Consider the following 13,379-nt stretch of genomic DNA (forward strand, 5'->3'; position numbering starts at 1 on the left):
CTTTGTGTGCTTCATATTGTCATTCAGTTCCCTGATCCCCTGCTCAGATTTTTCCATTCTTTTCCCTATAGTTTCTGTTTTTTTTGGAATTCAGATGTTCCATCCTCCAGTTCACTAATTCTAGCTTCTGTCTCTTTAAATCTACCATTGTAGGTATCCATTGTTTTTTCCATCTTTTCTACTTTGTCCTTCACTCCCATAAGTTCTGTGATTTGTTTTTTCAGATTTTCTATTTCTTCTTTTTGTTCAGCCCATGTCTTCTTCATGTCCTCCCTCAATTTATTGATTTGGTTTTTGAAGAGGTTTTCCATTTCTGTTCGTATATTCAGCATTAGTTGTCTCAGCTCCTGTATCTCATTTGAACTATTGGTTTGTTCCTTTGACTGGGCCATATCTTCAATTTTCCGAGCGTGATCCGTTATTTTCTGCTGGCGTCTGGGCATTTAATCAGATTTCCCTGGGTGTGGAACCCATCAGGTTGAAAGATTTTTCTGTGAAATCTCTGGGCTCTGTTTTTCTTATCCTGCCCAGTAGGTGGCGCTCGTCTGTCTGAGGGTCCCACCAGTAAAAGATGCTGTGGCTCCTTTAACTTTGGAAAACTCTCGCTGTGGGGGAGGGTCGCCAGCCAAAGCAGCTTGGGGGAGTGCCGATCCAAATCTCCCAGCTGGCCCAGGAATCTGCGCATGGTGGGGGGGCGCCGGCTGCCGCGGCTTGGGGGGGTGCCGATCCAAATCTCCCAGCCGGCCCAGGAATCCGCGCGTGGGGAGGGTCGCCGGCCTCCGCGGCTTGGGGGAGTGCCGGTCCAAATCTCCCAGGCGGCCCGAGACGCCAAACGTGGCGGGGGGGCGCCGGCCGCCGCGGCTTGGGGGAGTGCCTATCCAATGTTCCCAGCCGGACCGGGAAGCCACGTGTGTGGAAGGGACCCCGGTCGCCGGTCTCCGTGGCTTGGGGGACCTCCGATCCAATTCTCCCAGCCGGTCCGGGGGGTCGCACGTGGCGGGGGGGGCGCCAGTCGCCGCGGCTTGAGGAGACCGCCTGTCCAATTCTCCCAGCCGGCCCAGGAAGGAGGGAGGGAGGGAGGGAGGGACTCTGGCCGCCAGCCGCCCCGGCCTGGGGAAGCACGCGCCCCTCGGTGATCTTACTGCAGCGGATTCTCCCTGCTGGTTCAGCCGTTCCAGAATGGGGTACACTGTCTTTTTTGTCTCTGTCGTGGCTCCGGGAGCTGTTCTGTACCGTTTCTGTTTCTTTAGTAGCTGTTCTGGAGGAGGAACTAAGACCCGCGTATCTTACTAAGCCACCATCTTCTCTATCTAATAGTTTTAACAGTGATTGGTGATCTTTGCATGAATTACATTGGGAATTCAAAATGGTGATTTTTCTAATTTTGTCATTCCTTCTATATTTATTCATTGGAATTCTTCTGCAAAAAAATACCCATCATTTTTCCCTTTCTCTCTGTTTTTAAATATAAAACTGGACTCATGGATTTTATTCAGTATTTTACGATTTTTCTATTTTATTTTTAAGACATCTGGCCAGTGGGAGACCCATCAAGCTAGCACCTGTATGGCAATATTCATTCTTGAACAGTGTTGGATACTAATTACCTGTTTTATTAAGGCATAATTTCTCTTTAAGGGGCAGAACGGTTAAACCAGTTTAATTAATTCAGCAACTACATTCTATTGTCATTGGACGATAGGACTAGGTGTGATTACTTTATGTCCTATAGAGGCCCATGAAATTTTTTTTCTCTATGAAATTTTATAGAGCAGTAATTAGGAGTCTTGAAAAATTGTGTATTGCTTATGAAAGAGCTGTGGTCTCAGTACCACTGCCTTATCTCTGGGAAGCCATCTTTAAATAGCATGTATAAATTCATACTATACAAAATTTTAAAAATTTTATTTTTCCATTTATTCTTTAAAAATTTTTGTATGTAAACTGTATTATATGCAGAAAGATATGTAAAACATATATACAATTTATAGAATGAAAGTTCCTAACCCTCAAGTGACTATAATGTTAGTATTTTAGAACCACTGTGTGTCCTTTCCTGATTGCATCCTCCTTTTTACCCCAGAAGTAACTACTATTCTAATTTTTTTCATCCTATATTTTTAACCATTCTTAATTGCTTACCACCTATGTAAGAAACCCTAAATATTGCCTGAAAACCTGAATAGTGAGCACTAAGCTAGTTGTGTAAGGAGAGAGAAAAAAAATGGCCACTATTAAATGAAGCCCCCTATTAGGAGATCAGTTCAGTTGGTCAATTTTAGATCATAGTCTGATTTCAGCTTCCTTGAGAACTCTCAAGAGCTCCTCTGAGAAAGTCAGTGGGTTAGGCCATGAATAAGTCCTGGGAAACTTGGGCCTTGTCACAGTCGTGATATCTGTCTGGTGGGACTTATGATTGGCTGGGTACTAGATATCATTTTAGGTATATTTTTGAGAGAACATGTTGGCTATCTTTTCTTCTTCTAATATCACCACAGTCTACTTCCAGCTCTTAGTAATAAGTCAAAGCAGAATACTTCTGTGGGGTGACATGAAGAATCTTGGCTTATCAAGACAGGAAGTAACTTCAGCAAGCATATGATCAAGGAAAGCCAAGAATCAGGACCAAGTTTACCTAGACATTTTCTCAGATTGAAAGATCATATAGTGAGATGAAAATTGTGGTGATGGTAGTCCTTGCTCTTTCTCTTAAGTCACAGTTTTAGTTTCTGCTTCTACCCACAAGGAAGTAACAGAAACTGGATTTACCTTCCCACCTGAAAAAAACAGACAAAGTGTAGGAAACAACAGTATTCAAGATATTGGCCATCAAGCAGCAGAGGCAATGATCTCTGAGAGATGAGAAACAAATGAGGCAAGTCCTATGATTGCCCCAGTTTACTGCCTGGAGAGAGTTTGCAGACCATGGCACTGGTAGGGGTGCAGAGTTTGGTTAGTTCCTTGATTGCTCGTGCAAATACAATGTAATGGGCTTGGTTGAACAATGGAAATGTGTTAGCTCACAGTTTTGAGGTTGGGGAAAAGTCCAAATCAAGGTGTCATTAAAGTAGTGCTTTCTTTCCAAAGACTCGTATTCAGGGGCTGCTGCCAGTGATCCTTAGTCCTTGGCTCTTCTAACACATGGCAGTGCACATGGTGGTCTCTCCTGGCCTTTCTCTTTTCTTCTGGGTTCCACTGACCTTCATCCTCTTGCTTCTTGTGACTTTTTCTCCCTCTGTCTGAATTTCATTCTGTTATAAATAACTCCAGTAGTAAGATTAAGACCCATCCTGATTGAAGTGGGCCATACCTTAACTAAAATGACCTCATCAAAAGGTCCTACTTACAGTGGGTTCACAGCCATAGAAATGGATTAAATTTAAAAACATTTTTCTGGGGCTATATACAGCTCCAAGCCACCACATTCCATGCTCTGGACCCCCCAAAAATGTGTTCTTTCAACATGCAAAACACGTTCATTCTATCACAACATCCCAAAAGCCTTATGTCATTTCAATAACAATGCTAAGTACAAAGTCTCATCAAAATTGGTGATGTGGTCTATCCTGGGCCATAATTCCCCTAGGTGTGTGGACCTGTGAAATTTAGAAAACAAAGTTGCCTGCTTCCAATACAGAAGGGAAGGTCAGGCATAGGATAGTCATTCCTATTCCAATAGAAAGAAATTGGAAGGAAAACAGGGGTTATGGCTCCTAAACAATTCCCAAAACCAGCAGGGCAAATGCTTATTAGATTTCAAGGTCTGAAAATCATCTGTGGATCAATGTTTTGTCCTCTGGCCTGACTGAGCAGTAGCCCTACCAAGAGCTTGCACAGCTCCGAACACTAGGGTGAAGGCTCCAACCTCTCCAAGATCAGAAAGATGGCCAGTCTTTCTATAACCCCAGGACATAGGCCATATCTTCTCTGAGCATTGGGGTGGCAGCACTCTCCTTGAACAATGGGATTGAAAGCCTCCCTATTCCAAGTGCTGGGGCATTCCTATCCTTTCCCCACACAAGGGTGTGTCTGCTCTCTTGGCCCAAGGAAATATTTTCCATCCAGATGTCAGTTTCCATGGTTCTGCCTTTGAAGTCGGTCTTCCTTTAATGCCTCACTTCTCTGTCCTTTCTAGTTCAGGCTGGAGTGGTTTTGTTCATACAAATTTCTCAAAAAAATTGTCATCTTTACATGTAGTTCACAGGGGTTCAAACCATCAGACAAAAGGCCTTTCCATATAACATTTCTGGATAACTGCAGTTCCAGTCCTATCTTACCCTGAAATGGCTGACTGGTTCCATGTTTAGTTAAACCTCACATGGAGCTCTATTCTCTGGGGACTCTTTTCTGGAACATCAGAGAGGTCTCTGATAGAGTCTCTTCTGGCCTGGTCTCAAAGCAAACTATCTAGATAGGCTTAGAATTTTCCAAACAACCAATTTCTGGTTTCTTTGTCTTTAAGTGTTCATTTCTCAGCTTATCACCATAAGCTTGGAGGCAAAACCACGTTGTAGCTGCACCCTCCAAACTTAGCTTGGTAATCTCCTCAGCTAAATATCCAAGTTCATTGCTTTTAAATTCTGCCTTCCATCTAACATCAGAACTCAATTTCGCAAATCTTTCTGCCACTTTAAAACAAGTATCACCTTTTCTCCTGAGCATACTAAGAAAATGTTGGAAGATGGAAAAGAAAAGCAGAAGAAAAAATAAGTAAACTAAGTTCCTTACTTTTTAGTGCAAAGTCAACAAATATTGTTTGTTTCCTAAAGTTGAAATAAAAATGAATGATCTAACTTTCAAATTACTTGGACAAGGGGAAAGGGAGTAGGCTGTAGGCAAAGAACATATAGAGAAGGATGAAAAAGAGGGAAAATATAAAGCATGGAAAATAAAACATAAGATATTGTTTTAGTTTCCTAGGCAGCTCAACCAAATACCATGAAATGGGTTGACTTAAGCAATGCAGATTTATTTGCTCACAGTTTGAGGCTGGGAAAAAGTCCAGATCAGGCTGTCTGTCATCAAGTTGATGCTTTCTTCTTAGTGTTCTGGGGCTGGCTGCCAGTGATCCTTAGTTCCTCTGTTACATGGCAAGGGCATGGTGGTGTCTCTTGGTCTCTCCTTTCTCCTCAGGGTTCCATCAATGTCCAGCCTCTTGCTTCTGTGGCTTTCTCTGTCTGAATTTCATTCTCTTATAAAGGACTCCAGTAATAGGATTAAGACCCATTCTAATTGAGGATGCACCTTAAGTGAAGTAACCTCATCAAAAAGGTCCTACTTACAATGGGTTTGCACCCAGAAGAATGGGTTAAATTAAAAAACATGTTTTTCTGGAGCACATACAGATTCAAACTACCATAGATATGATGACAATAAATATACATGGGCTAAATCCAACTATTAAAAGAGACCTGAATTGGGTAAAAAATAAATATGAGCACAAATTTCCATTGTAACAATGTAATAGCAAAAATACAATCCATGTTCCCATCAGTAAAGAAGTTAGGTAAAGAACTGAAGTTTTATCTGTTCAATGGAATATACTATGTAGCAGTTAAAAGAATACAGTAGATAACATTGTAAATTAAGTGAAAAAGCTAATTCACAGAACTTTATGTATAAGATGACCACCACCTTTTGTTTAAAATATTAACAGGTTTATCTCTAGAACATGGCTTAATGAGCGGCTTTGACTTTATTTCTGCATTTGAATTTTTTTGTTTCATATTATATGTGTGTATAGTATGTATATAGGATGTATGTATATGTATGTGTATAGTAGTTAGAAGGATTAAAAATGAAACTAAAATGAAGTTTTCAAAAAAAGAAAGCATTCCTTCCTTTGCTTCTAGTGCACATATTCAGTGAAAGTTACTTCAAACTCAGCTGTTTTGTTTGGATTCTCATTGTTTTTTCATTTCTAGGAGCTCCACCTTCTTCCTGTACTTGATCCCAAACCCCAACAGGATGCTTTCTTTTCCTGGTATCTTATTGTAATTCATCACATGGATTTGGAGAAAGGAAGTAGCTGTCCTGAAATTGAACCTTTGGGGAGGAGGGACATTTCCTGCCTTCTGGAAGCTTTCCTTTGGCTTCTCTTATGTGAGTTTGACACCTCTAGAATAGTGGTATTGAAGGTTCTGGAGAGGACTTGAGCTTGTGGCCTTGTTATGCTGTATATCTGTGTCTCCAATCTGTATATCTGAAGCAGGTAAAATCTTAAGAGCAAAACAGATTGGACTGGTCAGGATCTTGTATTTGAAAATATGATGATTCCCACCACTACTGTTAACAGATTACTTGATCTTTCTTGGATTCAGTTTCTCTATAAAATGAGTATTGGACTAGACCAGAGTTTCTCAGCCTCGACACTGTGGACATTTTAGGCCAGATGATCCTGTGTATTGTAGGATATTTAGCAGCATCCCTGGCCTCTACCCACTAGATACCTGTGGTACTCCTGGTAGTGGCAATCAGAAATGTCTCCAGACATTGCCAGTTGTCCTCTGTGGGACAAAATCACTCCCCATTAAAAATCAATGGATTAAATGATCTTTATGTTCCCTATCTGCTCTGGGTTTTGGGGATTATGTAAAACTTTTCATTCTTTTTCTCCCTCTCCAAAGTGCATTTTCCCCTAGCCCTTTAGTCCTTACAGAAACTGCCACGAAAGAAAACATGATACTGTGATTTGGAGCAAGGATGTTATTAAGTGCTGCATCTACCAATTTAAGATGATGGCTACCTCTTGGATTCCTGTCAAGCTCAAAATATTATTCTTGGTCCCTGTAGTTCAAGGTGGAATTAATTCAGTCTATGCTAGGAGGAGGACAAAGTTTTTGGAGAGAAGTAGATAGATATAGGCTGCCAAACCAAACATAAGGGGCATTAACATATGATGAGGTCTGCTGCTTTGGGTAATGGATAAGGGCAGTGTGTTTTCTTTTCCTCTTCTTCTTTTGTCACCCCCCTCCCATTCCCCATCTCTCTCCTCTCCATTTTTCCTTTTTTTTTCTTTAGTAAATGTAAAACACTTCCCAAAAACCTACATACTAGTACTACTATTATGCATAGAAATGGTCCTCATTCTTCAGTCCTTTCTTTTAAAGATGACTTATGCAAGAGTGCTTATGTGGTAATAATAATATTTTCTGCCCTGTAAAGTTAATTGCCACTTCACAGTTTTTTGTTTTTGTTTTGTTTCACAACATCAGTATAACTGAGTAGCATTTACTATTATAAGCTGTTGATTTTAAGATGAATACAGTTGTTTTGATTTTTGTTTTTTAATTGATTTTTTCTATTTGTGTATATTTTATACCTTCATAGCTCCATTTATCCAAGGCTTATTGTTTTTTAGGCTTCCTTAAGAAGAAGAAAATAGTTCCCTTTTAGTACCAGAAAAAATTACTTGAGGTAACTGTTGTATCTAAATTATGACTAGGAATGCCCCTATTTCTAATCTGTTTGTACCTAGCTTGAGTTTTCCTTTCAATATTCAAAGCTTCAGGATACACGAGGCTTTACTTTAGAGATTATGAAACAAAGTGGGAAAAATAAAATAAAAAATGAGGATCTTCCTTGAAATAGAAAGTGAATAGTCATTTTAGTAAGCCTACCCAGAGGTTAGGGTTCAGCTTCTTGGATGTCAGATACTTACCATCATGCAGTCCTCTCAGATATTGGCAGTGACCCGTGTTTTGGATGTCATAAAGCTGGGCATTTGAGTCTTACATAGTCTCTGGGCATGCGTACAGGGTCACTTTAATCAGGTCACTGTTATCCCACTTCTGCCCATTTTAAAGCTTGTGACAACTCCAGATGATTGCCCCCCTCCTCTCCCATTCCCCAGCAGTCAAAAATGAAACCTAATAGGAATATTCTCACATTACAACTTGGCTAAACAATTAGCATTCAGCAGTTACAGGGAGTGGTACCCTGTTCTTATCCTGTTGGCAGTTTGGCAATCTCTGGTTTCTACTGTGTTCTTTCTCACTTCTACGTGGTATGATTTAGATAAAAATTATAGTAAATTATAATTTTAGATATAACTGATATTTTACAGGGATAAATGTAAAATAGGGCAATGTGAACAGTTCAGTATTAAGCAAACTGCATTTTTTATACAAGTTTAAAGTTTTCATCCAAAATTCTCTAATGAGTTTTTTTAGCAGCTTTATTGAAATGTAATTCAGATACCATGCAGTTCACCCATTTAAAGTGTACAGGTCACTGGCTTTTAGTATATTCATGGAGTTGTGCATTCATCATCACGAGGTTTTAAAACATTTTCATTACTCCAGAAAGAACGCCCAGTATCCCTTACCTGTCACCCCAATCCCCCCGTCTCTCACTTCTAGCCTCTGGAAACCACTAATCTACTTTTGCCTCTATAAATTTACCTATTCTAGATATTTCATATAAATGGAATCAAACAATATGTGCCCTTTTGTGTCTGGCTTCTTTCGTTTAGCATAATGTTTTCAAGGTTCATCCATGTTGCAGCATGTATCAGTATTTCATTCCTTTTTATTGCTGAATAATATTCCATTGTATAAATATACTGCAGTTTGTTTATCCATTTATCTGACATTTGGGTTGTTTCCGTCTTATAGCTATTATCAATAATGCCACTACGAGCATATGTGTACAAGTTTTTGTGTAGGCATGTATTCTCATATCTTTGTTATATACTTAGGAGTGAAATTCTATTCTCAATAATGCTGCTACGAACATATATTCGTTTTTGTGTGGGCATATATGCTCATATCTTTGGTATATACTTAGGAATGAAATTGTTTGGTCGATGTTTAACCACTTAAGGAACTGCCAGACTGTTTTCCAAAGAGGTGACACCATTTCATATTGCCAGAAGCAGTGCATGAGTGTTCTAATGACTTAAAAGAAAATGTTATTAGAGTAGTTCTGGTTTACAGAAAAATCATGCACAAAATGCAGAGTTCTTAAATAACCCCCCATACATGCAGTTTTCCCTATTAACATTTTGCATTAATGCGGTATCTTTGTTACAATTGAAACAATATTGTTATAATTATACTATTAACCATTGTCCATAGTTTACATGAGGGTTCACTATTTGTGTTGTACAGTCCTATGGTTTTTTAAAATTTTTATTCTAGTAACATATATACAACCAAACATTTCCCCTTTTAACCACGTTCAAATATTTAATTCTTTGGTGCTAATTACATTCACAGTGTTGTGTTACCTTCACTACCATCCATTCCCAGAACTTTTCCATAACCCCAAACAGAAACTGTATTCCAGTTAAGTTAACTCTCCATTTCCTTCTCCCACTCCAGCCCCTGGTAACCTGTATTCTAGTTTTGGACTGTGTTAAGTTGCTCATTCTAATTATTTATTGTTGGCGAGATCATATATTTGTCCTTTTGTACCTGGCTTATTTCATTCAGCATGACATCTTCAGAGTTCACTATGTTGTCATATGTATCAGAACTTCATTCCTTTTTATAGCTGAATAATACTCTGTTGTATGTATATACCACATTTTGTTATTCCATTCATCAGTTGATGGACAATTGGATTTCTTCCGTCTTTTGTGAACAATGCTGTTATGAGCATTAGTGAGCAAATATCTGTTTGAGCCCTTCTTTCGGTTCTTTTGGATATGTACCTAGAAGAGGGATTTCTGGGTCATATGGTAATTCTATATTTAATTTTCTGAGGAATTTTCCACAGCAGCTGTTTTACATTCTCACTAACAATGACTGAGTTTCCCTATTTTTTCATATCCTCTCCAACACTTGCCATTTTCTGTTTTTAAAATAGTAATCATTCTAGTAGTGTGTGAAATGGTATCTCATTGTGGTTTTGAGTTGCATTTTCCTAATGGCTAATGATATTGAGAATTTTTTCATTTGCTCTTTGGCTATTTATATATCTTCTTTAGAGAAATGTCTATTCAGGTGTTTTGCCCATTTTTAAGTTGGGTTGTTTCTCATTTGTTGTTCAATTGTGGTATTTCTTAAATATTCTGGGTATTTAACCCTTATCAGTTATGTGGTTTCCAAATATTTTCTCCCATTGTGCAGGTTGTAATGCTCCTGAAGATGATTCCTTGTTTCCTTCTAGGCGTTGTATAGTTTCGGCTTTTTTTTAGGTATTTGATCCATTTTTAGTCAATTTTTGTTTAGGTTGTGAGGTACAAGGCTACATTTTTTCCAACATGGATATCCAGTTTCCGCAGCACTATTTGTTGAAAAGACTGTTTTTTCCCCATTAAGTAGACTTGGCACCCTTGTCCTAAATCAGTTGGTGATAGGTGTGTGAATCTCTTTCTGAATTCTCAGTTCAATTCCATTGGTCTGTATGCCTCTCCTTGTGCCAGTACCTTGCTGTTTTGATTTCTGTAGCCTTATAATAAGTTTTAGAATTGTGAAGTATGAGACCTCCAACTTCATTCTTTTTTTTCAAGGTGGTTTTGGCTATTCTGGGCCCCTTACCTTCCATACGAGTTTGATGATTGGCTTTTCTGTTTCTGCAAAGAAGGCTGTTGGAATTTTGATTGGGATTGTGTTGAATCTATAAATTGCTTTGGGTAGAATTGACATCTAAATTATATTTAGTCTTCTAAATCATGAACAAGGAATGTCCTCCATTTACTAGGTCTTTGATTTCTTTTAGCAGTGTTGTGAAGTTCTCTGTTTACATGTCCTTTACATCCTTGTTTGGATTTATTTTGATCTTTTAGTTGCTGTTCTGAATAGAATTTTTTTCTTGCTCTTCTTCTGATTGTTCATTGCTTATGTATAAAAATGTTATTGATTTTTGGGTGTTGATCTTGTACCAGCCACTTTGCTGAATTCATTTATTAGCTGGGAGTTTTGTTGTGGATTTTTCAGGATTTTCGGTATTTGGGCTCATACCATCTGCAAATAGGTATTCTTTTAGTTGCTTTTCCGAATGGAATTTTTTTTAATTTCCTTTTCAAATTGGTCATTACTAGTGTAGAGATACTACTAATTTTTAAGTGTTGGTCTAATATCCCACCACTATGCTGAATTTGCTTTTTAACTCTAGTAGCTTTGTTGTGGATCTCATTACTTTTTTTTTTTAACTTTTTAAATTGTATAATATAATGTATCTACAAAGCAAAGAAAGAAAAAAGCAATAGTTGTCAAAGCACAGTTCAACAAGTAGTACAGGACAGTTCCCAGAGTTTATCACAGGCTACCACCATCATCTCAGATTTTTCCTTCTAGCTGCTCCTAAAAATAGGAGGCTAGAAGGAATAAATGTTTTTTATCATCACAATTGACTTTTTTTCTTTTTTGTGAAAAATAACATATATACAAAAAAGTAATAAATTTCAAAGCACAGCACAACAATTAGTTGTAGAACAGATTTCAGAGTTTGATATTGGTTACACTTCCACAATTGTAGGTTTTTACTTTCAACTGCTCTAAGATACTAGAGACTAAAAGAAATATCAATTTAATGATTCTGCTATCATGTTTATTTGTTAAACCATACCTTCTCTGTGTACTCCACCATCACCTTTGGTCTATGGCCGTTCTAACTTTTTCATGTTGGAAGGGGCTGTTAATAATATGGGGTAGGGAGATGGAACTAGCTGATGTTCTGGAGAGGTTTCAGGACTTAAGTGCATGGTGCATGGAACCTTTGTAGAATCTTATGTATTACTCTAGGTGTTCTTTAGGGTTGGCTAGAATGGTTTTGGTGGATCTCATGACTTTTTAACTTAGGTTTTAAATATAATATCTTCCTCAACTGGGCTATAAATTCTTTTGAGGTCAAGATATTGAGTTATACTTTTTATAGTATCCTCCATAGGCTTCATGTGGGTATGTGTATTTTATCATGCATTTTTTCAGTACTTTATTTCTCTGGGCCTTGGATTTCCTTCTTTATAAAATAAGGGTGATTATAGTACTTAACCTCTGAGGGTTACTGTGAAGTTTAAATGAGGTGATACATGTAAAATGTATATGACAATATCTTCTACATAGTAAGCCTTCAGTAAATGTTAGGTATTACTATTATTGTGGGCAGTTTTTTTTCTGTTAAGACTGAATTATTGGTTGAGTTTTTCTTTAATTTCAAAATTTTTAGGTATTTTGCCTAAGATTGTGGTATCTCAGTCAGATGGTGATTTAAAAATTAGTATATAGAGGGGGTGCAAGAGTAGTTCAGTGGTAGAATTCTTGCCTACTATGCAGGAGACCCGGATTCAATTCTTGGCCCATGCACTCCTCCCACCCCAAACAAAACAAAAACAAGCAAACAAAAATTCAACAAATGATGCTGCAATAATGGGATGCTCACATGGAAAAGGAATGAAATGTGACCCCCACCATACAGCATACCAAAAAAAAATTAGTCTATAAAGAAATTCTGTGATGACGGGAACTTTGGGTCTGAGTATTTATACCTACACTTTCACGTAATACATCACTCCACACTGAATTTGAGTGAGGAGAGTGAAGGGAAGACCTTTTCCTGGCTGGAATAGCCATAGTTTACTTGTCATATTTCTTAAGCATAAAGAGATCTCTCTCCTGATCAGTCCCTTTGTGTGGTGGTTGGAGTTATGTACCCCAGAAAAAACATGTTTGTAAATTTAATCCATTCCTGTGGGTGTGAACCCATTGTAAGTAGGACCCTTTGATGAGGTTCATTCATTTAAGGTGTGGCCCAATCAAGATGGGTCTTATTCCTATTACTGGGCGCCTTTAAAAGCAGAATGAAACTCAGATGGATAGAAAGTATAGAAGGACTGGCCAGAAGCGGAATATCAATTGAACACTGAAGAGAAGGGAGAAGCCAGGGGAGGCATTCATGCCCATTGCCATGTCACAAAGGAGCCCAGAACCAGGATCCTGGTAGTCAGCCCTAGAACACCAGTCTTTAGGTGGAAAGCATTGCCTTGATGAAGCCTTCATTTAAACTTTATCTGGCCTTTATCCTAGTCTTAAAACTGCTAGCCAGTAAATTGTTTAAGCTGACCCTGATGGTATTTGTTTGCGCAGCCAAGAAAACTAGAAACTGAAAGGGCCTCTGAGGCAATTTTTCCAGCAGTGGTCTTTGTACTGGGAGTTCTGAATCCTAGGGTTGTGGATGGGTGTCAAGAGAGTGGCAGCTGAGAGAAAAGTGTAGGGATTGCAGAGGGTTACTGGGTTGAATCATCTTTACTTGTGAGATATACCTCGAACAGATCTGCTCATTTTACTTACAACAAGCACCATTCAGTTATGCCACTCAGGGTGTTCATTCATTCTATAGGCATTTACTAAATCCCTAGTTTATATCAGCTGCCAGAGATGGGGTGAGGCTGAGGGTTCAGGGACGGGGAAAGAGTTGTCATTTTTGAAAGTGAA

At 38.6% G+C, this 13,379-nt stretch overlaps 1 protein-coding gene across 4 annotated transcripts in view; it reads left to right on the forward strand.

Annotated features, from left to right (window-relative positions):
* STXBP1 (syntaxin binding protein 1) overlaps positions 1–13,379 on the forward strand; it is a 130,966-nt gene that overhangs the window by 51,027 nt on the left and 66,560 nt on the right. Inside the window, exon 1 of one of the 4 annotated variants that reach the window (XM_077145603.1) lies at positions 7,386–8,005. The exons of the other annotated variants lie outside the window; for them this stretch is intronic. The gene's annotated coding sequence lies outside the window, so the exon portion shown is untranslated. Of the gene's footprint in view, positions 1–7,385; positions 8,006–13,379 lie in introns of those variants that run through there. 4 annotated transcript variants of the gene reach the window in all.

This window comes from Tamandua tetradactyla, chromosome 2 (genome assembly GCF_023851605.1).
Source record: "Tamandua tetradactyla isolate mTamTet1 chromosome 2, mTamTet1.pri, whole genome shotgun sequence".
NCBI lineage: Eukaryota > Metazoa > Chordata > Mammalia > Pilosa > Myrmecophagidae > Tamandua > Tamandua tetradactyla.